This window comes from Diceros bicornis, chromosome 6 (genome assembly GCF_020826845.1).
Source record: "Diceros bicornis minor isolate mBicDic1 chromosome 6, mDicBic1.mat.cur, whole genome shotgun sequence".
NCBI lineage: Eukaryota > Metazoa > Chordata > Mammalia > Perissodactyla > Rhinocerotidae > Diceros > Diceros bicornis.
In genome coordinates, this window is record NC_080745.1 from 41,135,243 (window position 1) to 41,162,884 (window position 27,642).

At 37.7% G+C, this 27,642-nt stretch overlaps 1 long non-coding RNA gene across 4 annotated transcripts in view; it reads right to left on the bottom strand.

Annotated features, from left to right (window-relative positions):
• LOC131407173 (uncharacterized) overlaps positions 1 to 27,642 on the bottom strand; it is a 111,518-nt gene that overhangs the window by 59,821 nt on the left and 24,055 nt on the right. For all 4 annotated transcript variants that reach the window (XR_009220458.1, XR_009220456.1, XR_009220457.1 and 1 more), the window contains exon 2: positions 10,495 to 10,577. This is a non-coding gene — a long non-coding RNA (uncharacterized LOC131407173). The remainder of the gene's footprint in view (positions 1 to 10,494; positions 10,578 to 27,642) is intronic.

Genomic DNA, 27,642 nt, shown 5'->3' on the forward strand with positions numbered 1-27,642 from the left:
CTATTTCTTCCATTTTTAATGCTGGTTATGACTTGGTAAATGGATTTTGTAACCCACTAGTGGATAGTTGACCAACACTTCGGATACCACTGAACTAGGGGTATTGCCTGGTCCTTTTGAAGTTAATTTTGTTGCCTCCTCTATGAATTACTCAAATTTTCAGTCAATAAATCCATCTGGTTTGAGATGTTACCTGTCTGGAGATTTGTTTGGATTTCCATTTATTCATTCAACAATCTTTATTATGCCAAGTATGATTTTCATACATCAAATGTGCCAGGCATATAGGAATGAAGGATATAACAGAAAACAAAACAAACGCAGTACTACTTTCAAGAAGTTTAAAGTTAAAAAAAAGATGGAAATCTTTAAATAACCTCATAAAAGTAAGGTCAAAAAATTATAATTGCTATAAAGGATATAATATAAAAAGATTATAACTGCTAGAAAGAAAACCAACAAGATTCAGTGATAAAAAAGAATATAAATAATACGAGACTCACTTAGATGGAGTGGTCAGAGAAGGATTTTCTGCAAAGATGAGATCTAAACCAAAACCTACGCTACAGTATTAATTGCTCCCCAATAATTGGTCTCCTTTTTCATTTTAATGTGGTCTTAACTAGGGACATGGTTCCCCAGTTAAATATTCTATTTCTCAGCTTCCTTGGCAGCTAAGTGACTAAATTCTGGTCAATGGGATGTGAACAGAAGCAATTTGTGACATTTCTGGGTATTGTTCTTTTATTAATAATAATGTTATTATTATTATCAGAACACTTAACGTGAGATCTATGCTCTTAACAAATTTTTAAGTGCAACACTACAATTGGACATGTACTCTCTTTATCTTTACCCCCTGCCAGCTAGTTGGGAGAGACACACACTGGGACTTGGACCCAGAATATAAGTCACATGTGAGAATGGCTGAGCTGCTTACCAAACCTGGATTACTGTTACTTCACAAACTGGCTCCCATACACAGAAGGCAAAGAAAGACCAAAGAAGGAGGCAAGCCACTCCAGATTGGTAGGTGGCAATTTTAATAAACAAGGGAACTTACATACGAGGCTTGTCTTGGGTGTCCACAAACAAGTAGATCTCCACACCAGTCCACCAGAATCTTAAAAGTTTATATCAAGGCCTTAACTGGGTTCAGTCACATGCACTATCCAGACGGTCTCAACAACACATTGCTCTCTCAAGGCTGTATCCTTGAAAACAGCTCCCACTGCGAGAACAGTGGGCAGAATATACATTCCAAAGAGAGGGGAGGGGATGAGGAGCCTCCAGTTGCCCAGGTCCAGCTCATGGGTCAACTGGCAGTCACGTCCTCTCAATGATCACCTCCGACAAACACCAATCTGTCTTCGGGCTCTCACATGAGAAAGAAATAAAATTCCATATTGCTAAGCCACAGTATTACAGGCTGTCTTTGTTATGTCCCCAAAATAAAATAGTGCAAGAATTTAAAGATGAAAGGAACTAGCAATTTGAAGAGTGGGGTTATAGGTAGTGGTTGACGGGGCAGGGCTGTTAAAGGCAGAAGGAACAATATGTACAAAGTCTCCAGTGAAGAGAAGATTTTCTAGTGTTCCAGGGAACGAAAGGAGGCTGATATGCCAAGAGTATAGTAGGTGAATGAAGAATGGAACAAGATGAGATTGAATGAGATGATGAAAGCAAAGCTGACAACAATAGTGTTTTGAATAAGGATGATAATTTTCTCAAGGTGTATTGGGAGAACTCCATGACACCATGTATTAAACATCTTGAACATGCCTGGTATATATTAGGCACTTGACTCTTATTAGTTCTTTCCCTTCCCTTTCTTTGGTTTACTTTGAATCTCCAAACAATCTGCTGCTTCGTCCCCTTTTAAAGACTTAGCAAGAAATTTCTACAGCAGTTCAAACTTCGTTCAACTTTAATATTTAATACTTTAAATCTGCAAGCAAAAGGTTCTGCTTTTATTTTAATTTCAATATGTCCAGCTTGTATAAGTCTTTAAAATGATTTGCAGTACATCCTACTGGCATGCAGAGATGAAAAAAAAATTTTAATAATAATAAAACAAAAGCTGTTTTCATTGATAGAAATTTCCAGCTGTTTTCTCAAAAACTATCAAATGTAATAAAAGGGGTATGAAGGATTTAAACATAAGATTGCCTAATTAGCTGGATACATTTAAAATTATACCACCAGGTTTATAGACATGAGGCAAAACAGGCTGCCATTTTCAACTGGGATGAAATTCTAAGAGCACTGTAATTTACCTTCTATTATTTTTAGCAGGGGTTGTATGAGAACTAACTGCAGGGCTCTAATTTATCAGCATTCTAGAAAGATGTTTTCACATTTTCTTTTAATGTACTAATGAAAACTATAGCAAACACATTTAGATGCACTAATAAATTATCTGGGGGGTGACAAAATAAAAATTATTTAGGCAATTTGGATGGAACTTGATCCTTAACTTTAAATAATGACCATTATTCCCCTAAACTTAAAGAAAAAACAACACAACACCCACTTTTCTCTGACAAACTGCTCAACTGAGCCATCTACTCTAAAGGTCTAACACAGCTCATAAACTCTGCGAATAGGTATAGGAGGAAAAAGCAGGATGTAGCATTTTGGATGACTGGACCATTGATTAAGCCTCAAATTTAACCTTGTCACCTGAAGAAAAAAAGAATACAGTCCATTAAATTTCTCTCCAAAGAAACAGCAGATATATTTTTATGGAAATAACTACTAGTTGTATCCTGCCACTCAGAACCTTCCGGAAATGAATCATTCTATATAATTGAGCTATCCTGATAAGCTTATATTTAACACGTTTGATTTTGAACTTTATGATCTTCTTAAATAGAATGTATAGACCCAAATTTACTCTTCACTTATGATTCAAGGCCATCATTTTGAAAAACAATCATCCTGCCCTATTATGCTACAAAGATATTCTCAAAGGCTATTGAGTTTTACCCCACATTAAGTAACATTGGATGACCCTGAGTTTTGTATTCGTGAGTCATTGTACATTGTGATTTCTTTATGTCCCTTTATTTGCCAACTGGTCTTGCTTTGTTGCTCTCAGAAAGACAGTTCAATGTGGTTTTGGAGTCCTGCAAAATCCATTTTGAATCCTTGCTCTGTGTCTTAATAGCAATAGACTTCAAACAACTTTCTTACCTTTCTGGGCTTAAATTTTCTCATATAAAAACACCATATTCTACCATTAATACGAAAAAAATGAGATGAATACTTAGACTCGTTCTTGCTGTATAATTTATTTTCTCATTTTTATATACAGCTTCCATTCAGAACTTTTTAATAATGTGAGGAAGCCAAGGTTATCTCCCTGAATATCACTATAATTTTAGCCAAAGGCAAAAAAATGTGTTTTAGTTGTCAAAGTAGTCTAATTGCATGTAAAATTTAATTTTAATTTAATCTCTGAAATATAAGAATGTGAGAGCCAGAGAAATTTTAAAACTTTCTTCAAGTCATACTGTTGAGGGGAGAATCTACAGGTACCAGGTTTTTCTCATGATTTGATTTCTGTACTCTTCATCTACATCATGCTTAATTCACAGCCTCAACATACCCCAGGTTGTATGCGAAAGCCCATATGTAGGGCTTGCTTCTTGGCTACACTCTTGATGAGCCAAGATAGAGGAACTGATTAGACACAAGATTAAATCCTGAGGGAAAGCTGGTACTTTCAAAATCAGAGTCTTCTATCCTTCAAACTGAGGCAGATTCTTTAAACTGAGTCCATAGATCTGAGTTCTGTCCTGGTTCTGCCATTTACTCTCTGGGTGATCTAGGGCTGGTTGGTGAATTTCTCTGGACTTCAATTTCCTCATCAGTTACAAATGGAAGTTGAATTTGATAAAGGGTCCTTTACATCTCTGGCATCCTTTAATTTTACTGTAACGATCCGCATGCTAGAGTTGCCTAAATGCCATACCAATTTCCTTAATGCCTAGCTTAGTCTGTAACAGTGTCACCCAGTGAATTTTAATAGTTGAACCTGAATATTGCATTCAGCACTTCTTTGTTTGTCTTCAAATTAGAGTTGGAAAGAGAATGCAGAAGATAGTATAATATTATTGGTCTGGTTATTTATGCTGAAGAAGTTGTTAGGTATGACCATGTGTTACAAAGTGCCTACTTGTGGACATATCAAGAAGCTTAAGGTCTGAAACAATCAAGATCTAGTACAATTCCATTTGTAAAGCAATAATTAACTTCTAATTTAGCATTTGGTGTAACTCTGAAATGTTCATATACTGTGATTAATGAGAGAAGTGATTGATATGTTATGTTTGATGATTATCAAGTATGTTTGCTGGCACCAATGTTCATGAATTTTGTTTTTTAAAGATAGGAGTATTTGAGCAGCAATAGTTATTATGTCTTTGAAAATTAACACACATACACACAGCTATAACTTCCTGGGTTTGTGTCTACCAAGGACATGATCAACAACTGTTTTAAATAGATTCTCCTTAATAGAAATGTAAATCACAAAATAAGTGACAATATATTTGATATTTGGCTCTAACCAACTAGGAAAGTAACAAAGACTATGTAGAAACAATCAATATGTTTAAAAAAATGTAACAAAATTCTATTAAGCATGAAGTTGTAATTTTATCAGCATTGTCACCTGTTTGAGAACATGCTCATGGGTTGTAGAACATTGGTCACTATATTTCTTCCTTCTTTTTGCAGTTATGTTTTTACAACTTCATTAGCAGTCATCAGAGAAGGGAGAGACCAGAAAGCCAGTGACCCACTTGATCTTTCTTGGACAACTAATTTGATTCTATTTATGTAGTTTTTGTGTTTAGCCATTTTGGTTGATATCAGAGGATACCTAATTTATAGAAGAAAGCTTTTTAGAGTTATTTTGGATTATATAATATCAATGTAAGGAAAACTCTTTTTTATCGAATTTAAGAATCCAGTAATTAGAATCCATTTTTCAAAATATTCCTTCAGCATTAACAAATATAAATTAAGAGTTTTTTCCAACTTGGGTTGGAATGCCTAGGCTTACCTGGGTTTCAATCCCAGTCATAACACTTATGTGCTGATTGACATGAGGCAAGTTACTCATATTTCATGTGCCTTGGTTTTTCCATGTGTAAAATGGGAATAATAATAGTACCTACCTCATAGAATTGTTGAGGGGATTAAATACAAAAATGTGTGTAGCAAGATTAGAAAAGTACCTTGCATATTATAGCGCTAAATAAATGTTAATTATAGTTATTGCTGTTGACATTGTCATTGTCATTGTTTTTGAGGAACTTGTGTTTGCATAACCTGGTTTTCTAGTTAGTACAAGCAATACAACGTAATGGTTAAGAGTATATTCCCTCCATTTGAACTTCTTGGGTTCAAATCTTAACTTGGCCAGTTACTGGTTGTGTGAAGTCAGTGAAGATTTTTAACCATCCTGTATTTCAGTTTCCCCATCAGCCAAATGTGGATGATAATAATAGCTTTACTTCCTAGTGCTATTGTAAGCATCAGATATGTTTGTGTTTAGTATATAGTAAACTTTCAGTAATGTTAGCTAGTGATAGTATAAGAAAAGTACATAAACATTTGTCCTTGAACTTTGTGGATTTTACTAGACTGTCTTGATATAAAAATTCCATCCCATTACCATCTTAAATACCATGCCAGCTGTCATGATTCTCGCTCAAAAAATACAGGTACTGCTTTTCTAGTTACTGTCCCCTGGGAAATAGAGACTTTCTTATAGTCACACTGTAATTGGGCTGGGCAGCAAAGCTCACACGAGAACCTTCTAAGAAAGAGTCCATTGACAAGCCCGCTGGACCTCTTTGCCAGATGAAAAGCGAGTTTGTCACTGAAATGCCAAGAGGAAGTCATTTTTCCTCACCCTGAGTTTATGACATGCCCAATTTCATTTCTAAGGGCTACAACACCAACTTTTCAAAATCCCCTTGGAACAGGAAATTTACCAAAGCTCTGGTGAATAAATGACTAAAGGTTAACTTTGTATCTCTAAGAGAAAGAGGTTGTCTTTTCATTAGGCTAACGAGAAACTGTAACTCAAGTTCAGTGACCAGTTATAACAACTGACATAGGGCAAATTTTATCCATAATAGGCCACAGGGTAACACGCCCTCAGATCCAGAAAGAGATTAATGGACAAAATTTGAGGCTCATATTTCTTGACAAATGTCAGAGATGCTGACGAATCTCAAAGTCTCATGTGGGTTTTGGGAGTGAGTTGTTGTGAAGATAAAAATGTATTTGCTGCCTCTGGAAAAAAAGGGTAATAAATTAACTAATTAACCTGCTTTTACTTCTAATTTTGACTAAAGGCAAGTTTAACTAGCACAATTAGATTGTTTGGGTTCTGAATTTTCTCAGAGGATTGTTTGGACTGAGAAATTTCTTACAGCTAAGAACAATGTTTATTGTGTCCTCTTGACCTCACCTGCTGCTATGGAAACTTGTGGTAACTGAAGGCATTTGACCTTTCTCTTGACCATATAGAGCTCTAACGCTGCTCTGCTGGTTCACATTCAGAGAACGTTTCCTGACCTGCCCATTTTCTGAGACTAGCACTTCTCAGCAGGTTCTCTACACTCTCATCCCAGGGTTCACAGCAAAATTAGTAGCCTTGACTTCACCTAATCCATGCACACCCTTTGTATCTGTCTGCCCTATTTTTCTGAGCACACAATTGGAATGTAAAGTCCTAAAACAGGGTCACAAAATTAAATTCATTCTGGTAACATTTACTGAGCTCCTTCTGTGTGCAAAGCCCTTTGTAAAATGGGAAGCAAAGTCTAGTGCTTGCTGTAGAATGAATCAAGACTATGACAAAAATCTTGTATAGAGAAGATATAATTATCTGCAGTCGTAATATGAGTTGTTAAGAAATGGTTGCCAAAGGACCAGAATGGCTCAGAGAACCTGTGCAAGCTGCTCAACTTCAAATCCTGGTTCCAGCCCTTACTAGTTGTGTGACCATGAAGAAGTTACTTAACCTCTCTGAGCCCCAGATTCGTTGACTTAAATTTGAGGATAACATGATAATCTAGTTCATAGGGTTACTGTGAGAATTGATTGTACTAATTAATGAAAAGCATTTAGCACACATCATTATTATTGTCAATGTTATTGTTAATTGACTAAAAGCAGGCAGATCTGATTATTCTAACCCAATAATTGGCATGGATTAACCACATAACCTCAGTGTGTTTTAGCTATCTCATCAGTCTGATGGGCTAAGGGTATTCGCCAACTCTCTCTCTCAATTTGTGTTTCTCACTATGGTAATAACATTGGGGTTTTGAAAAACCTGACCCGTATTTGAAATGAAGAGTATTGTTTGCATAGTTTTCTCAGGAAGGAAACCCAGCAAATTAACTAAATTCATATCGCTGAGTACCCTAAACCACATGCTTGTCAAACCATCCCTGGTGACTTGAGAGACAGAGGTAAGATCATTACTTAGGGGAACTTGGAATGTGTTTTTCATTAACCTGCTCATTACATTTGATTAGCAAACCGACATTGTGTTTCCTCATTATTAATGGTTGACTAAGGAAATGTGGTGCCTTTGAAAGCTGCCTTTTATTACATACTCTTAACATCACACAGAGACTGATGAGAAGGAAAGCAAGCAGTAATACGCACTAACAGTCTACCCAGGCTATGACCCTAAACGCACACAATTAGTCATTTTGTTTTCACTAAATTTGAATGAAGTCAAGCCCTTATATGTACAGAAACCACATGTCCCAGATTGTCCATAACATTCTTGATATCAAATATTCCGTCCCATTGTCCCTATGAGGTCATTCATATTTGTCAGATAACAGAACAGATTTTCAGTTCAGAAAATATAGGAACTCTATTTCTATGCAACCTAATACACACAGAGAAACAGCCTGTCCTGTTTCATCTGCAGCCTTGAACACCAGTAATTTTCATTCACTGCTACACAGTTGATGTAAAAAAAAAAATCCACAAAGATTGAAATTTTAAAGCCTGACCAAGCATGGCTATAGCAATGGAGCAGAAACCTTTGTTGCTGTGACATTTGGAATAGATTAAATGCATTTTCCAAAAGCTTTCTAAAGTATCTAGTGAGAGAGAAAAATCAAAAAGATGCAAGCACTATGCAAGGGATTCTGTGAAGTGGCCATTTTTTGGTTCTTTTCTTGTGAACTGACTGGAGGGGAGAAGGTGACCCTTTGATTTCCTGCCAGTTAAGCCAGCGTTTCAAAGCCTCTGTCTTCTTGTGGACGTAAGGCCAGGGATGACGCCAAACGACTCAATCGGATGTAGCACTTATTGGAGTGTTAACCTCCAGATGAGTCATCAGAGGGCTGTTTCTTTAAGCCACCTGGAGGGACGGCTGGTCATTTTCCGCAGCAGTGGAGAACCTAGCCACAACCCTGGGCCTGACTGCATTCCGTGCACGCTGACTCTAAAGGCCTTGAGTCATCAAACGCCAAGCCAATGAGAACCGTTACTGAGCTGAGGAGCCATATTTGCTCTTAAAGGACAGAGAGCTGCCTGTCATTTGAACAGATTGTGGTTTGCCAAGTTACACTCTATTTGGATATGGGAAGGCAGAAAAATGTCATTATTTTCTGAAGTAAGTGATTTTTGCAACACTGATTAGGCTTTTCTGACCCACCAGTCCTGAACTTCAGATGATCGCTAATGCTCATGTCTGTTCCAAACCGCACTACTCATTCGCAGAAAAATGAAGCTGTTCAATGTCATCAACTTTTTTTTTCCATTTTTGGGAGACAGTAGGAAAAAAAGGCCCAATTTAGAATGACAAGACATATGTTTCCGAACATGTTAGAGCATATTTAAATATCTTTAAAAGTGGGACATCATCGCTTAAGAAATCTCCTAAAAGTGGAATAAGAAGTTTAGTGTTCAGGAAACTTCTGTCTGCTGAGAAAATGAGGAACTAACGGTACTTGTGATATACATTTTTTACAATTGTGTACTAAAAAGTTTGATTTTTTAAAAGTAATTCAAATGCTAAGGAAGCTTAAAAGGAAATCAGTGAAGATTTTTTAGTTTAATCAAGATATTTCCAGTTTTGCTTGCATAATCCACAATGGTACTAATTGAAGAGCTATATATCCATTTTCCTATATTTGGGTTTGGAGCAAAGGGGAAAGTCAGAATTCATGTTAACTTGGGGACAATTATTTGTGGAATACACAAAGGAGGAAACTTGAAGAGGTAGTTAGAATTTCTGTGCAGACTACTAACTAAATCGTAAGCAAATTAGGTTGTTAATTCCTTTAAAAATTCTGTGTCTGTTTTATTTTACTGAGTTTGTAGGTCCCAGATCATTCCACTTAGGAATTAATAGTATGGCTTACCTACCATTCCTGCTATTGTAGCTGATGGATTTTCCACATCTCAGGCTATTTGACTAAGCGCATTTCTAATCTGACGGCACATGAAAGAGCCTTCCTAGACCGGTAACTAAGCTTCCATTCCATTTACTACTGGCCCTATTCTGATCTTGAATTTGAATTTCTGCAACTAGACTCTTGTCTCCTTTTGTCTGTGCCTGAGCTATGACACCTTATCTGGATCCTTGCTTTTGTAACCTAGGATTTGTTCCTGCTTTTACCAATGCAGAGTGAATAATGGACCAAAAAAAAGGTATGTTCAAGTCCTAACACCCATACCTGTGAATGTGACCTTATTTGGAATCAGTGTCTTTGTAGATGTAATTAAGGATCTGAAGATGAGATCATTCTGGATTTACAGTGGACCCTAAATCCAATGACTGGTGTCCTTATAAGAGAAAGGAGAGGGAGATTTGAAACACAGGTGAAATACAGAGAGAAAGGCCAGGTAAAGAGAGAGGTGGAAATTGGAGTGATGCATCTACAAGACGAGGAAAGTCAAGGACTGCCAGCAGCCAGAAGCTAGGAGAGAGACATGGAGCAGATTCTTCCTCAGAGCCTCCAAAAGGAACCATCCTTGCTAACACCTTCATTTCAGACTTTTGGCTTCTAGAACCCTGAAAGAAAAAATTTCTGTTGTTTTAAGCTATCATGTTTGTGGTAATTTGTTATGGCAGCCCTGTGAAATTAATATAACCAATCACCACGAGGACTGAAGTCTACCCATGAACTATTCCCTTTGTAATGGGGAGGTGGTACCTTATGGTACTTTATGCCAAAAGCTGCCTAATATTAACCACAAAAATTTCATATTTTCTGCTCACATACTTGGCCTGCTTGCCTCCACTACACCTAGCTGTTAGCTCATTCTGGGCCTCATTGACATCAGTATATTCTCTGGGCATAATGTTTTGCCAGACAGCCAAGATTCATACTGAGCCTATTGCCCAATGGCTCAGTCCCACTGAGCGGGCAGTTTTGCCTCAAGGAAGAAAACACAACCTAACTATTATATCTGAAATAAAGACTATGATTGACTTACCTTATGACACTTGTCCATCACCAATCTGGCCAGTCATGCCCAGAAGGATAGGATCAAATGAATGACTGCTCATTCAGCAGAATCTATAGGAGCAGAAATTTCAGAAGAAAATGTGGGAAAGAAAAAGGAATTATTAGCAAAGGAAATAATTGGCATCTCTATTACCTTCATCCTGGTAGGTGTGTTGGTACCTGACTGACTTTCTTTTCACTGACCAAGTCCTCATTAGGAAAATTATCTCTGCACTAATCCTGAAATATGTTTCATTTGTTTGGTGTGAAATGACAGCTGTCCATTGCCTATTTCTTCTGTTATCATGAAGTTTACAGTCTAGAGGGAATGACATTCATTAAATATGTAATTACATGTTTAATTTCAAAAAGGAAAGTTCAAAGTATTATGGAGGCATATAAAAGGACAAAGCTAACTTAGAGTCAGAGAGATCAGAATGTGCCAAACCCAGAGGCAAGAAAGAGTATACGCTTGAAGAAATGAAAGAAGACCAATATTTCTGGTCTACCTATAGGGCTAAACCATCCCTAGAGTGAAGGTTACACTAGACCTGTCCTGAAAAAGCTCAAAGAAAGCCTGAAAAGGGTCAAACTGGACCACAAGTAACTTAACTGTCTAACAGAACAAAACAAAGTCAAAAACTCTTTAAAGGAAGACAACAAAATCTAGACACTCGACAACATAAAATTCGCAATCTACAGCATCCAATCAAAAAGTGCAAAGATGCTGGAACATATAACACACAACCAGGAGAAAAATCAGTCAGTAGAAACAGACTCAAAAATAATAAAGATAATGGAATTGGCAGACAAGGATGCTAAAACAGCTATTAGAAATATGTTCTAAGTATTTAAAGAAAAAACATGAACAGAGTGAGGAAGAAATGGAAGATATTTTTCAAAGAACCAAATGGAACATCCAGAGAAATGAAAACTCTAGCGGATGAAAGATTTGTATGGCAGGACCACTGAGCACATGGGGAAGAGTTGGGCAGTATGCAGCTGGAGAGTTATACAGGTAAATTCTGGAAGAACTTGACAGCTACAGCATGATTTGGAACTTTACCCTATGGGTTTGTGGAAGCCATGAATATTAAGCAAAAAAAAGGGGTGGGGGGACCACTATTGTGGTGAGTTGAAAATGCAGTTCCTTCTAAATTTGCTTTTTACCAGCCTAGATAGAAAAGAAAATGGAGCTCTTTCTGTTTCATAGTTGTAAATCAATGAACTGGTTCCACGTAGGAGGCTGAAGCTCTTAGAGTTCACCCACAACTGGCACTTCCACAGGGCCCCAGAGCGGGAACTAGGAGGCACTCCCATCGCTTTCATTCATCCAACATTTATTGAGTGTCTGATATAAGCCAGGCATTGTTCTTCAACTGGAATAGAGCTTTTAACAAAAATGTCTAATGATTCTATCCTCCTGAGTTTATGCTTATAACAGAGAAGAGGATATTCACAGCCATTTTCTGGTAAGAATTGGCTCAATAGAGGATAGCATTTTTGGCCCAGGGTACAACAACTTGTAGAACCTGTGAGGTGATGCAGCACCATTTACTTTCTTGTATATTTAGAAAACTGGTTGGTTGCATTCAAATAAAATTTTAAAATTAGTGTTACCTTCTGAACTCGATAAACTGTAAAGCCATGTCTAAGTCACCAATTAGGTGGTTCAATTTTTTAAATGAACAAAAGATCAGATGGATTTCAGCTTTATCCAAGCCAATTAAATTTTACCCAAACACATGAAGTGTCATTCTTAATGGAGCTTTCCTTTGCCTTAGGCTTTTAGGTAACAGACAGTCCCTTTTGTTTGAAGGTATTGATTTTGACAATATTAAGTGACTGTAAGTATATTGTCAATAGCTCATGGTGAAGGAGGGGAATAGAAGTTAAAAATTGATATATTTCATTTGTAGATTTCTTGAATAAGACAAATTAAGATTAGGTACAAGGTTAGCTAGCAGATTTTTCTAAAAGAAACTATTTTGAAAACTTGCTTGCCTGTGAATCTTTTGTTTTAAAAGCATCCTTGTTTAGAGTCTCATCTGATCAATCTCAATAAAGATATTGCTAAGTTATTCAAATTACATAAATTCTTTCCAAACCCTTCAAATTTGTGACAGTGTCTTAGAAGGGGAAGACTTATCCAGCTCTTAATTATTCAGGCTAATGGTGGCCTGCAGGGTGTGAAATGTGATGAGGCACCCAGGCCAAGTTCAATAAGATCAGGTTGGGTGTCAAGTGCCAGATGTCCTGACTGAAAACAACACTGGGATAAAGACGGGAGCTGAGGCTCCAATGACCATCATGAGTGAACCAATTTCTTATTCCCTAGGCAGACATTGATTACTGTTCTGTTGATTAAAAGAAATGATCACTGAAATAAAAGCTTGTGGTGTATTTTATTTTTTATTTTTTTTTAAGATTTTATTTATTTATTTTTCCCCCCAAAGCCCCAGCAGACAGTTGCATGTCACAGCTGCACATCCTTCCAGTTGCCATACTTGGGACGTGGCCTCAGCATGGCCGGAGAAGCGGTGCGTGGGTGCGCACCAGGATCCAAACCCGGGCCCCTAGCAGTGGAGCGCGCGCACTTAACCGCTAAGCCACGGGCGGGCCCTTGTGGTGTATTTTAAGCCCCTTTTCTTAGAAAACTCCAAATCTCCTATGATATTTTTGCTATAGACTTTGTCTACCAGGGAACCTCGAAATATTTGAGAATTGAAATGGGCAAGGAAGTTTGAGTTTATGATCTATAGGAATAAACTAATCGAGGAATAAACTAATATAAATAATCAGAAGCCACCCCATTGTATTGCTCTATCCATGTTTAATCTTAATTTACTCTAATTTTGCTGCCTAATCTACCTAGATCATGGCAGGAAAAATATCTAGAGATGCATCAAGCTCCAGAGCTTAATAAATAAATTGATGGCTATGTAAACTCATTTATCATCCTTAAATTTCAACAACAGCCACAATTAATTCAGCAGAAAGTTATTGGATCCCTCAATGTGCCAGGCACTGTGTTAAGCACTAATACCATAGAGTACTGTCCCAAGGGAATTCACAGTCAATGGAGAAATAGTCAAGTAAACTGAAAACTTCAAAGCAATAGCATGGGTGTGCTTTGATGGAGATAATAAAGGGCATTATGACAACACATAGGAATAACTTCTACTTCAAAATAAAACAAACTCTGAGCTTCAATTTAAAAGTTAAGTAGGGTACAGAGGAAAGTGTTCCAGGAGGGGAGATAGTGTGTATAAAAGCACAAAACCTTACTAGTTGATAGTATATATATTGATATATAAATGGTTCAGCTTACAAGGGAGTAGGGCTCAAAGGACAAGAGGCATGGGTTGGGGCTGGAGATGAAGACAAAGGCAAATTCTGAAGGGTTTTCTATGTATGGAATGACTTGGTCCTCTAAGCAGCTCTTGCAATCCCGTAGTCAAAGTGCCTGATATATGTCTAATTCAGGAGTAGGGACTAGAATACGCTGTACAGAAACAAAAAAGGACAAAGGCATAGCTAATACCTAATTCACACAAAAGGTGCTCTGTTAGAAATACGGGTGAAAGAACCCACATCCCATCTTGGGAATGCTCCACATATTCCACCAAGAAAAGCCTAAGAGAGGGCAGATGGACTGGTGATATTATCACAGAATCATCTAGAGTCTTAATATTCAAAGTTTGCCCACAGACAAACAGTATCTGTCATCACCTGGGAGCTTGTGAGAAATGCAGAACCTCAGGCCCCAACTGAGACCTACTTAATCAGAATTTGCAGTTTAACAAGATCCCTAGGTAATTCTTGTGTACACAAGAATCGGTGAAGCAGGGATCTACAGCAGATCTCCCAACCCTGGATATACATTAGAAACACCTGAGGAGAGTTAAAGACCACCAAGACAAGGCTCCCCTTCCAGAGATTCCAGCTTAATGGATCAAATGCATCACCAGGTTTTTTTAACCTGTGTGACTGGGTAGATGACATTTCCAAGCATCAGATAGAAAATAAAGGAGGAACAGACACTATGTGAAGAGTTTGGTTATGACACATTAGTTTATGATGTTTGTGGGGCATACAAAAACCTACAGTAAATGAATAAATGGATAGACATATGGATGAATGAATGAAATATTTATGTGAAGAATTTCAGTAATCAACTACACAATTTCCGTAAACAACTATACAGGGCTGCAACATAAGAGAGAGGTCTAGGGTAAAGACATAAGGAGGTGTAGACATTTTGGAGTCAAACAAGTGTAGAGGTGATCATTGAAGGTGTAGGAATAGATAAGAATGTGACCAGAATGAGAAAAGTAAAGGTCAAGAATAGAGTATCTTGCATCATCAACTTTTAAAGGGTAGGCCAAGTAAGTTGAGCTCAGTAATGAGATTAAACTAGAGAAGAAGAGAACGCAAGAGAAAAAGGAAACACATATGCCAAGGGAAGAGACAGTTTCAAAAGGACATATAAGTTGTGTCAAATACCGCAGCAACATTGGAAGTACAAGAATTCAATAGTGGCCATTGGCTTTACCACCTAAGATTTTATGAACAGCTTTGGCAAGAGGATGAATGAGAGGAAAGCTAGGTAGTAATTCACAGAGGCATAAATGGAAAATGAGGCAGTAGAAATATATTGTTTCCATTTCTCTTTCAAAAAGCTTGGCAGAAATTTTAAAATATAGTGATAACTAGAAGAAGGTGTAGAATTTAAAACCCCAAGCTGCATTTAGGAATTCCACAAACTTTTCAGAGGCTAGAGTGTAGGATCCACTAATTGTAGTGTTTCTAGAGTAAACACACGTGGCTGATAAGCATACGTATTTTTCATTATAAATGTTTATGCATCTAGTATATTGTTGGGGGATAAAATTGCCTATTCAAACATGTTAGACATTGGTTCTGTGTAGACACAGCCATCATAATTTTCCACACAAGAGATTAGTGCAATAATGTAGTCCCACATTTTTTAGGTTTCTCTTAAATCAGGTTGGCCAATTAAATATTTAGATGAAGAGAAACATGACACTCAGATAGTACCTCTATATAAACACTGTGGTTTGGCCATAACTTTTTACTACTTACAGCTGTGGAACTTGGAAAACTATTCTTTTGGTACAGCCTACTCTATCACAGTGGGGGAAAAAAGGCAAAATGAAAAGCAATGTGAAATTGATTTAAAATCAGTGATTTTAAGTATTTAGTTCTAATTAGTGAGGTGGATTTGTATATTAATTTTATGTTTATTAACTAGTTTTATATCAATCACCTGATTTAAAATGGTGCAATAATCCTATAAGGTAGGTAGAAGAGGCATTATCACAAAATTTTTACGAATTTGGAAACTGAAAAGAGGGATGACAAGACCTGGAACACAGGTAACAACTTGAAGGTCATTCCTTCCTTACTTTTAAAATAGGATGAAACACGCATACTCTTTCAACCTCTCAGAATTGGTTCAATGCTCGATGAGATAATGTATACTAATGCACTATAAACTCTAAATTATTATCTGAGTTTTAGTCCCAACAGTATTGTTATATTTTCAGCACCAAAATCGGTGCCTGACACACACCCTAGAAAAGCACTGTAGGAATTAAATAGAAAGGACATATCTATGAAAAGCACCCTGTGATATTTTGTAATGGTGTCCACTGCAAAGATCATAGATATGTCCTAATCTTACATTTCTCTCAATAGTCCATTATACCTAAACTTTTGTTTTCAATGCGAATAAATTTGGGGTAACTGCTTGGTCCTCAGTTGCCTAGGCAAAGTGTCTTCCTAGATTAGGTTGATTGGGACAACCTTGCCTGGAAAAGACCTTTCAATCTCTAAATAGACAACACCGCCGCCTGAAAGCAAGATTAGGACAATTCTCTGGATAGTTGTTTTTGGGTCAAAGAACCTTAGTGAATTGTGCCCAGATCCAGATTTAAACCTTTCTCACTAACATTCACCAGTTCAAACATTCAAAAGTTTGTTGGGATGCTTCTGAGAGCAAGGGGGCTGAGACTGCTTACCCTCCATCAGCCTCCTGAGTCCCAAAGCACTGAACTTGTTCTAGAAGACTTGGCTCCATGGGCATAAGAACTGTGAGTCATTACAAAAAGGAGCTATCACAGAGTCTCCCTTGCCTCCGGCCACATTCTCTTTAGCTGCTCTAAAAACGACGCGAGTGTCATTTAGAATCTTAACAAAAACTAATTCTACTACGTGTCACCTGTCATCAAAAATGACTACCTCGACACTTTGCTTCCTTTTCCTCTGCTACTATTCCACTTCTTCCCAAACTTATTGCAATGCACCAGATGGAACTCTGTGCCAAATAAATTCCAAGTGTGTATGTGTGACAGTGTTTCAGAGCTTGGACTTTAAAGTCAGATAGAACCGGATTTAAACCCAGGCTCTGTTACTTACTAACTCTGTGATCTTGAGCAAGTTATTTAACCTCTCTGAGTCTCAGTTTCCCCATCTGAAAAACAAAGGTAATGGCATTGACTTCCAGATTTTTTGGTGATGATTAAATGACACAATGCATATAGATCACTTAGCAGTGGGCCCAGCATGCCATGTGTCCTTTCATACATGCCGTGTGAGTTTGTACCAGCAGCCTCACAAACTCTCATTGTACCCCAGTTTTAGCTGTTCTGGAGGCTGACTACCAATTTTTGGAGTGTTACCCCAAGGTTCCTAAAGTGAATTTTGTGTCTGACCCATAGGTTGTATTTGAAATTGGACCATACCTGACGTCCACGTGTTTTCACAAGAGGAAACAATAGACAGCCAGAAACGTATTTTTATTCATTTGGATTCTCATAAGCTGATTGGCTTTGGCTACTGCAGGAGTCACCTTCAGACCAATTCACCATCTCCACAGCATCCACTTCTGCATCTCTATATCATGGCATAACAGTTAAAAACAGACACTAAAGCCAGACTGCCTGGGCTGAAACTCCACGTCTACCTTCAACTGGCTGCGCAACCTTGAACAAGTTACTTGACCTCTCTGTGCCTCAATTTCTTTAATTGTAATATGGATGATAGTAATACTTCCTACTTTGCAGCATTTTTGTGAGACTAAAACAAATTAATATGTTTAAAGTACTTAGAAGAGTGCCTGGCACATAGTAAGCATTTTATGTCTGTGTGTTCACTTCTACTAACTACTTATAAAGTAGAATGTAATTAATTAACTCTACAAACATTCGCTAATTGGTGATTATGTGCCAACACTACACTCAACGCTAAAAGATGATGCAGGTCTTGACCACAAGGAGCTTGCAATAAAAAAGACTGTTTTATATATACATATTTTCACATATATAGATGCATATTATATATACATACAGACAGACAGACACACATATATAGACACATATTATATATACATACATACACATATATACATATCACATACTCATAAATATGTAATATATTATATATACATACACATATGTACATACATATAGCACATATTTTAGGCTATAATAATGCCTGATATTTTGTAATCTGAGATTACCAATCTGTTCCCTTCAGCTTTTGTTCTTTTTTTTTTTTTTTTTTGCCCCTTTAATCATTAACAAATGTAGATTTACATCTGGACTCACCACGTGGACCAGCCTTCTGTAAGATGGATGCCAAAAAGAGTATCAACTGCAAGCATCTCCCATCACTCATTACAGAGGTCCCTGCATCAAATCACATTCTTTACTAATCAAATCATTGTCTGAAAACCAACAGTTATTGAAACTGAAAAACTTAAATCAATTCCTAAATTTGTGAATGGAGACATGGAGAAGTAGCCTCAATTTGAGTAAACAAAGAATGAAATTATGGCTAATTTGACCTGAATTATTCAAATGATTCCTAGTTTATAGAATATGATGGAAATGACATTTTAATCTGGATCTATTTTCTGGAAACTGAGTAAGAACAAGTTCATGGACAAAGCTGGTGTTACACCATTTGTGAGATGGGTGAAAATTCTCTACACAAGGCACCTGCCTTCCCACTTAGCAGATGGGTAAGGCCCCACCCCTCACAGGCAACACTGCCTTCCGCTTTCTCTTCGTAATAAGTCCGGACCTCAGTGAGCTGGCCTTGTGGCTTAGGTTGTTCTCCACTGCAAGGGTGAAGTCTTTTGAAGACCAAGAGCAACAGCTGCCTCTTAAGTCATGGCCTGTGAAGCAGCTGGTTCTCAATACCCCTGACCAGCTCCAGACTGTGGCAACTAGCAGCTCAACTTACCTGGTTCCAATTTTGCATCCACGCAAAACTGAGAGCCATCTGACCCTCTGCTCACTGTGATCCCTGATCCCCTGGCTGCGTCTCTGGACTTGTCCCGGTTTCAGCCCATTGACAGAAGTGGGTTCCTGCTGCCCAGCGACAGCCCTGCTGCCTCCTGAATCAAAGGCAGCTTCTGTGAACCCCTGCAGCCCGTCTCTGTCTCTCCCACGATTCTCTGTTCTTTCTTGTCAACAAGTGTTATCACAGTGGCCGAACACTGAACTCCGCCTCAGGCCACTAAGTTCTCCTCTTTGCTGCCGAATTGAAAGGATCATACAAGTGAATTCACATAGACAAGTAAATGACTGCTCAGGCTTAATGTAAAATACTTCCCAGAGGCATTTCAATCAGACATAATCCTTTCTAGGACTGGCCACAGGTTAGTGGGGATGATAATTATCTGGATATACTCATTAGTCTTTAATGAGCATCTACTATATGTAAAGCACTTGTTTTATTTGTTTCATTTTATCCACAAGTGACCCTAAAATTATGGATCTTTACTCCCATTTTAAAGAGGAGGAAACTGAGGTTCCAAGAATTTTTTTAACAACACAATATCCCACAAAGACCATGTTCTTTCCTCATCCCTGGAAGAGGGAGCTTTGTTTTTTCTCCTCAATGACACCAACTTACCCCAGGGCTAAGGCTGACCCTGTAATCAACTGTAAGGAGCCAAGCACAGATATATTTTCACTCCTAAGAGGGGAATTTCTGATCTATGAAACCACCCTGCAAAAGAGTCAGCAGCCTGAGTTCCCAAATTTCATACGGTTTATAAAGGGGAAAGAAGAAAAGCCAATTACAGCGCTAAATATAAAATGACCCGCGGAACTGTACCACCCAAGCTGCGCTTGCTCTGCTGTATATGGCGACCTTCAAATGGGCGAACGGGTCATTCCTTGACAATGGACTCTTTTCAAGTTAATTGATTTGACAAAATAGCAACAAATTAACCACTCAGTTGTGTTGCTTTTTTTTTTTTAATTCTGACAAATGACCAAAGGTATGTGCCCCTCTGCCATCCTAGTTTAACTTATTAAGCAAGCAGCAGGAATCCAAATCAGCAAAGACAACACATAACACAAGCGGCATCAAATTTAGCAACTAATTTGAGCACTAATGAAAACTGTTTTCCTTTCCTCGCCTGCTTTGCATCTTGCTATATTCTGGCAAATGGTGCCGCTTTTTGATTTGGATTCAGGAATATAGAGTTCTCTGCCAGGAAAAGATTTTCCATCTCTGTGGACATGTTTCAGGTAGCTTCTCTGAAATAAGCTGCTCCCAAATAATTGTTTAAGGTCCTGCATCATGAGTTGAATACTAATAACACTGTTAGTTAGAACAATGCACCATTGGTTGAATAACTAATAACTTCAACAAAACAAGAGGTGACTTTGGAAAGGCAATTGAAAAACTCTTTAATTCTAAAAAATGAGTTAATATTTTTACTTTTCTCTCAGAACAGCTTTTAGTAACATGTGCTTTTTATGCATCATCAGAGGATAGTTATAAACATACATCCATAAAAATATCAATCCAGATATTGACCCTTAGTTTGGCACTAGTGATGTGTGTGTCTGCATTTGAAAATTTGGGAAGCAGAATTGCTGAGCATTTGATCTCCATTTAGTCATTCACCGTGTAATACCACATTTTAAATGTAATACTACATGTAAAGACTTACATCCTTCAAGATGCTTAATTCTTCCTAGCTCTGATAATAGCATGATTCATTATTCTCAATACTCTTTATCTTTTCATTAAATAGATTGCCTTTCCTTTGTCCCACCAATGTAAATAGTACTTAGCAGTAGGCATTGCCACTAGGAGTTACTATTGGTCCTGTGGGTGCTATATGGCTATATTTTGGCTGTTATAAGGTAGGATATTGTATTAGGGTTTTCCAGAGAAACAGAACCAATGGGAAACATATATATATTTTAGCCAAGCTTCCAGACTAAGACTAACTAGGAAGAAAGACCTGGCCACCCACTTTCAAAAAATTGGCCGTGAAATCCCTATGAGTAGCAGTGTAGCATTGTCTGATAGAGGGCCAGAAGGAGAGTGGATGGCGCAAAAATACTGGGCAGAGTTTTGCTCTGCTCTACAGAGCAAACAAATGTATACATTAAATTTCAATATATGTTTATCCAATATGTTCAACATTCCATATTACCCAATGATTCAATATAAATAACCAAATGATTTTAAAATTGTTTCTGAGCTCCTACATTTTAATTTTAATATTAATAGACTAAAACGTATCTAACATTATTCTGCAAACTTCCCATTTTTATAAGCATGTTTTGAGTCCTAGATATTGTTTTATGGATATTATTGATAAACTTTATTATGAAAAAAAATCTGATAGACCAAGTGGGCTATGATGCTTTGAATACCACCCAGGGGAACACCTTTGGTTCATAGACATTAGACAAAAAAAGTAAATGTCATCAGCCCTCACTGAATCCCGTGGTCAGTCTGGGAGATGTCAAGACACTCAGTAAATAGAAAAATGTAAAATAAATATCTTCAGAAGTTCTAAAGGCTTTGATCTAAATGTTTCCAAGACAGAAAAATCACACTTTAATGTAAACTTTAGCCTTCTGTCTGCCTTATTAAATTTTAAATCCAGTCCATCTAGTGAATGTTTTGGTTAGGGGTGCAGCCACATGAATTAGCAATCAGAAGACTGACATAGAAAGGATTCGGGCCGAATATCAGTCTTAGTGTTATGAATGACAGATAGGTGTCAATAACCAGCTACGTTCTGAATTCCAACTGTGAATCTATCTTAAGAGAAGAAGCAACTGACCATCCCAAGAAGCAACCTGAAGAAGCACCAAAAACCCTGGGAAGGAGTTGGGAGACCAAGCTTTATACCTGTCCATATAATTTTACCACTAGAAGCCTTAGTTTCCTTTTCTATACTATGAAGAGATTGGATCACATGATCTCTAAGGATCCTTCCATAGCTGCAGTTCAACAAATTCCCAATTGAAACAGTGTTCTCCCCTCTCCCAGGTTTTACCCAGTAGCCATCAAATGGTCTTGAACTCCGGTTACCAGTCATTGTGCTTGTACACGGAAAATTCACCTCATTGGTGTCCCCTTGGATTTCAAATTGCTGGCGATAAACTCCCCAGAAGTAATTATTCCTGTACCCTGGTGTGCAGCTCCAATTTACAGCAATTATGTACGATTAGTCATAGCTTTCTTATCCCTTTACTCTTTATGTTTTAGCATTCAGAAAGGGCAGCCATTCCAGAAAGTCAGTGTGCATCAGAATAAATATATCTGGGCTTCCAATAAAGAATATCTTTCAATTTTCCCTGATAACTGGAAAAAGGACAGGCCTTTGTTTTCTACATCACTAGTAAAATTGCCCACAACTCAGGCTTGCAGAATTTTGGCCAAAAAAGAGCAATAAATTGAAAGAAAATCTTAGAGGACCTTGGGATTAATTTTATGTATTTTATTTTAAAATTATCACTGATAAATATTTCTGTTCTTTGAGGTTTCAGCTGTTTTCCTATGGCTTTTCTTTCTGTTTTCATTTCAGCAGATAATTGCCTGCCTCGGGTTATTGTTCTTTTTATAGAGAGAAATTTCTCATATCAGATTTTAAGTTCTTTCTGAAATTAACTCTTGGGTTCCCGCTTTGGCACAGGCAGGAATCATTCTCTAGTGAAGGCGTGTGTAGGGGTACTACAAATATCTCCTCTTCTCCCCTTTCGCCAAATATGAACATTGGTACTTGGTTCTTGATGATGCTGAGAGCTTACTGGGAAAATGAAACTGTATGCACACAATAGAAACCAGCTGTTCAGTTGTACATTCTACAAATCTTTTTCCTTCCACGTGTACTAGCAAATCTGTAGAAAAACATTAAGCCAGCACAGTTAAAGTAGCAAGGAATAGGTGCTACATGAACATCTATCGATGGGATAAATGAATGAATGAACACGAAAGTATTTTCAATGACATCTTTTAAGTGATGGTACAAAACACTCTCACCAAGCACGGGATTATAACAAGAGCTATTTGATTGGTCAATGAAACAAACACATTTAGCTTTAGCTTTCAATATCCTTGCTAGAATTGTTAGAGTGTTGAATTATAAAGAAATGTGTAGGCTTTCTGGACCTTTTCAGATTGAATATCTACAACTTTAGAAGGTCTTCACAGAGGAAAGTACCAAAGAGTTTCAACTAGCAGAAAGAAGTGACTCTGTAGCTGAAAGAGATCTTAGGGGTCATTTTAGTCCAGAGGCCCCAACCCACTGTCCACAGGCCAGATGTAGACCATATAAACCTTTGTGTTCTAAAAATGTGATTTGAAAGCTCTAGTAAGGGCCTATACTTTTGGTTCTCTATGGGCTTCTGTACATACTGTCTTATACAAGCTGATTCCATATTCCACACTGCTCCCTGGCCTTGTCAACATTTGCATTTGTGACTTCTGATTTAGGACAGTACTCTTAAGTCTGTGACAACTGAGGCTTAAAGAAGGGCACAATGGAGAGTGAGGATTAGAGCAGAGCCTCAGGGTTGGACTCTAATCCCAGGACATTTCAAATAAGCAATAATAGTTTGCTTTTCAAACAGCTGGAGAAGAAGAGCTAGAAACTTTTGAATTGTCCTCTCATTTTAGTCCACATGAGATATATATATTGGATTTGGAAAATAGAGTTTATTTAATGGCAAAGGAAATTAGGCCCAGAGTGGCTGTGACTTGCTTAGGATCACACAGCTACCAAAGGTAGAACCACTAAACTGTCAGCAATGCTAGGTGACCCAACAAGCATGACCAGCAATACCCTAGGGCCGTGGTTCTCAACTGGGGGTGATTTTGCCCTCTCAGGGGTCATTTCACAATTTCCGCAGACATTTTTGGTTGTCACAGCTACAGGGGGAGTGCTACTGGCATCTAGTGGGTAGAGGCCAGAGATGCTGCTGAACATCCAACAGTGCACAAGATAGTCCCCACAAGAAGGAATTATCTAGCCCGAAATGTCAATAGTTCAAGGCTGAGAAACTCTATCCTAGACAAAAAGGCAAGCAGAAATATCAAAAATTATTTTTTGGAGAGGTGGAAAGGGCAGTAGGATGTGATAAATGAGCCTATAAAAGTCTTAATCCATCCCTGTCCCTTGACCTCTGATACATGACTTTCTACTATTCTACACTTAGCAAGTGTGTAAAGTGAAATTAATGGAAGAGAATTCACATTTTGGCAACAATCAGGCAAGAGCATAGAAGGAAGGACGTGGACTCTGGAGTCAGACTCCTTAGATTTAAATTCTGGTCTATCATTTGCTAACTTGGGCAAGTTACTTAACCTTTCTCATCTCAGAGCTTTCCTACACTTTTTTTGTCTGTAAAATGAGGATGATAATAGCATCTTTCTCATAGGAGGATTAAATGACCTACTGTATGCCAAGCGCCTGGCACATACATAGCATTTAGCAAACATTAGCTTCGATCACTATCTAATTTCATCTCCCCCCACTCTCCCTAGGAGGAAGAACTGGTATCCTAGGTTTATAGATGAGGTAATCGAAGTTCAGAGACTGTCTTGCAGCCTTGGCAGCGGCAACTTCAGAGTAGACTGGGAGTATGGTGGGGAGGAGGCATAGCACAACCAGCCCCTGCCCGCCATGCCACGATGTCTCCCTCTCTCTTCTCTTTCACACACATACACACCTCACAAGTAGAACATGATTACAACATGAAAACTCTCCCAGACATGCTGTTCCCAGTTTGTAGTTTAATTTTTTTTTGTTTTAACAACAACAACAATCTGTAACATTTGAATGGTTTCAGAACAAATAAAACTTTACCTTTCTTTCATAATTTATGTTGCTTATTTCATGCACTGTAATATTTCATGTTCTATCAAATTTAAGATGATAATTCTTCCCCACAATTAAGTGATTAATTATGAAAGGAAACATAATTAACTTTACTGTGAAGAAACCAGGTATACACTCCCTTAACCAAGTGATCAAAGTTAACATACCATTATTGGGACAAACACCATTTGCCTCCTAATATCATGCACAGAGGACACATTGTCCCTTAAATTATAATCCTGCCATGCAAAGCATAAAACATCAGGCAAACTGAAATTGGCCTATACTCTTCAAAAATATCAAGGTCATAAAGACAAAGAAGGGAAGAGGCACTATTCCAACTTAAAAAAACTAAAGAGACACGGTAACTAAATATAATGCATGAGCCTGGATTGGATCCTGGACCAAAGAGGGGCAATAGCTATAAAGGACTTTGTTAGAACCATCAGTATAGTTTAATATAGACTTGGATTACATAATCACATTATATCAGTGTTAAATTTTCTTATGTTGGTCTTTTTACTCAAGTTAGGTAAGAGAATGTCCTGATTCTTAAGGGCATGAAATATTTAGAGTTAAAGGCAACGGTAATATTGGTAGACCAGCTCTCTGGAAAAAAAATAAATTAAAATCCTGGTTTGTAGCATTTGCTTATTTCTGTGATGTAAATGCTCCCACCATGACCAACTTCAGGATACCAATGAGAAGTAACTGAGTGCAGAATTGGGAAGACATATGCAGTAAGACACACATGCCCATACTATACATGTAATCTATACATATATTATACTACATATACACACATGCATGCGTGTGTTATACATGCATATGTGCATATATACATGTATTATACATGTAATCTATACATGTATTAAATAAGAGAGAGAGAAAGCAAATATGGAAAAATGTTAATAGAGAACCTAGACAAAGGGATAAATGAGAATTCTTTGTATTATACTTGAAACTTTTCTGTAAATTTAAAATTGTACCAAAATATTAAAGTTCAAAACCTATAGATGGTTACAAAAAAAAAATGTTTCTCTGGGTTATTGGGATGTTTCGCAGTGTTTTAAGGGAGCATTGTAACCTGATTACAATCCACAGGAAGGGCATTTTCATGTTAAGCTTCAGAGACATTAAGTAAATTACTTAAGATCATAAGATTTCATCTTATGCAGGGGGTTAAATGTTAAAGTCAATGAATATCTTGTAGAGTTAAAAACACCCTTGGGAGACCTTAACTCTTCCATTAAGACAGTACAGTACTGGCCTTCAGTGAGTCCAGCCCAGCCAGTATCTCCTCCAGCTTTAGAGCTATTTGCTGTCTTTTTAATAGAACCCCGGATGGAACTTGCCCCAGAAGTTTAAGGACCACATTTCAATTTAAAAACACAAATACTTCCTGACCATTTAAACACTGGGAGCACACTCAGCACTGAAGGATACTCACAGTGTGAGAGATGACTGGGCACACATCCAACTAAAGGGATAACAGATTCACTGCTCCCACACTCCTGGGCATATGCTCATGGAGAGGAATGGTGAAAGGAATAGGGACACTATTTAAATTCCTCTCTCTCCTCACTGCCTCTCTCGCTGTCTAGCTCTCTTGTTCTCCCACTCTCTGCAATTGTAAGTTTCAGTGCCAGAATTATTTGAACCCCTCTAACTGTAGACCTAGTCTCTTCTACCACCTCACGTCTGTCTCTAGCAGATCCCAGAGTTGAGGACCACCTTAGGGAGACCGCACATTTGAGAGCTGGAGAAGAAGAGATACCAATGACAGAGAAAGACTGGAGGAGACTGAGATTAGTGCAATTTGTGGGAGCTAAGAGAGCAGAAAATTTGAGAAAGTGTTAATGAATAGTACCAAATGGTATTAGCAAGTCAGGAAAATGAAGACTGGAAAAGATCATAGGATTGAATAACTAGGCAATCATTTAGTCCAGCAAAAAAGAGATTTAATTTGAGCAATAGGAACAAAAGCCAGATTTAAGTCATGAGCAGATGATGAGCAAAAAAATACAGTATCAACTATTATTTAAAGACAGCAGAGAGCAAAGGAAATAGACAATGGCTAAAGATTGAAGGGATAACAGAGTCTGTTTTCCAGACTATTTTTTTCCTTAGGTCCTCTAAGCTCACGATTCACATCACAAAAAATCTTTGTAATTGTCTGTTTATTTTCACAGAGGTAGTAGTGCTCCTAAAATATTCTTTAAGTTATTTGGGTTCATTTGCAATCTGAAGCTATGCTTATGTGACTTGTGACTTTGGAGAGAAATATGAGTTGGAAGAAATCCAACAGTCTGTGCAAACAATTTTTAATTCACAGAATTGGAGACTATAAATGTATTCCTTGTGGGCGGCCTATCTTAGTCTCTAACTGGATAAGGACAGAGCCCTCAAGACTGAGTTGGCCTGTCAGATAACATCAAAGTAGCACATTTCCCTCCATTCTGTAGAATTTACTCCCACTGCCATATGACATTTGTGCTTATTGTCATGGGGCTGGCTTTTCTACAGTCAGCCCTGAGAGTGGATCGTAAAGTATGAGGTGGTTGTCTGCACATGGTGTACAGCCTTCAACCTCCTGTTGTGTGCCTCATAAAAGCCACTCCTACCCCCAACCCCCTATTTATATAGTTATGATCATTTCATTACTAAATTACTTATTAGTGCACTTAAGTTTCAGAAGTAGTGTCGAGAGAGAGAGATCGCCCTGACTTTAAAGTGCTCAAACAAGCAAGCAAACAAGAAAACAACAATATCTTGAGTAGATGAAGATTACAATAATATTATAGAATATATACATTTCTGCTTTGGTAACTAAAACACAAAGTTAATGTTTTTAAGAAGTAACAATGGTTACTTTTAGGGAAATCTTGTCTCTCTCTAAAACTACACCGATAGCCCGTTCTCCTCCCATTCAACAACAGTCACGCTCAGGATTTTTTTCCCCACCATTCT